Here is a 725-nt window from a genome sequence, read left to right as displayed (position 1 = left end):
TTTCTCTCCTGGGTTGGCAATTTTTTGCAGACCTGTGAAGTCTCCAGTGACTTTAACTGTGAATGACCCTGGCTTACTGCCAATCGAGTCGGGAATATCACCAGCTTAATCAAGGTAAATATAACAGTAACAGTAATTGAGGAGCGTGTAGTGTACGTGAGAAATGCTTACAGGTTGTGTGATAAAAATATGTTTGTTTTCTTAAAATAATTCACGATCTATATTTTACATGGATCCCAATTTTGAAGCAAGTTTTGTTAAGCCAAGAGAATTATAGCTGCCAAGAATTGTATGAGAGAAACATTCAAGATTACATCAGACCGTGCATTAGCCAGACAGCTAACAGATGTGTAACTGAAGCTTATTATTAGAAAAGCTATTTAATGATTTAATGTGTGCTCGCTTCGGCAGCACATATACTAAAATTGGAACGATACAGAAAAGATTAGCATGGCCCCTGCGCAAGGATGACACGCAAATTCGTGAAGCGTTCCAAAAAAAAAAGATTTAATGTGTGCGAGCCCTCTGATGAAATGCATGTTATGCATATTCTAAATATAAGTGTCTGTAAAAGGGTACAGCGAAAAAAACCTGTTTGATCATTTTCTGAATTTCAACATTTTATAAGGCCATAAAAAAGAAAAACAAATTGGAATAGCATTGTATTATGTGTCCGAAATATTGTTAACACGTAGACTGAGGTCCGACAGTTAGTAAGCCTATTT

The 725-nt window shown here is 36.3% G+C and overlaps 1 non-coding gene across 1 annotated transcript; it reads left to right on the top strand.

Annotated features, from left to right (window-relative positions):
• The first annotated feature begins 395 nt into the window (after positions 1-395).
• Positions 396-502, top strand: LOC138581577 (U6 spliceosomal RNA). Its single transcript, XR_011304639.1, has one exon. It is a non-coding gene; the product is annotated as a U6 spliceosomal RNA (small nuclear RNA).
• The last annotated feature ends 223 nt before the right edge of the window (positions 503-725 follow it).

The sequence above is a fragment of the Ambystoma mexicanum genome, chromosome 3p (genome assembly GCF_040938575.1).
Source record: "Ambystoma mexicanum isolate Mex_15411 chromosome 3p, UKY_AmexF1_1, whole genome shotgun sequence".
In the NCBI taxonomy this organism is placed as follows: Eukaryota; Metazoa; Chordata; class Amphibia; order Caudata; family Ambystomatidae; genus Ambystoma; species Ambystoma mexicanum.
Note: the sequence above shows the minus strand (reverse complement) of the source record. Positions and strands in the feature narration are given on the sequence as shown.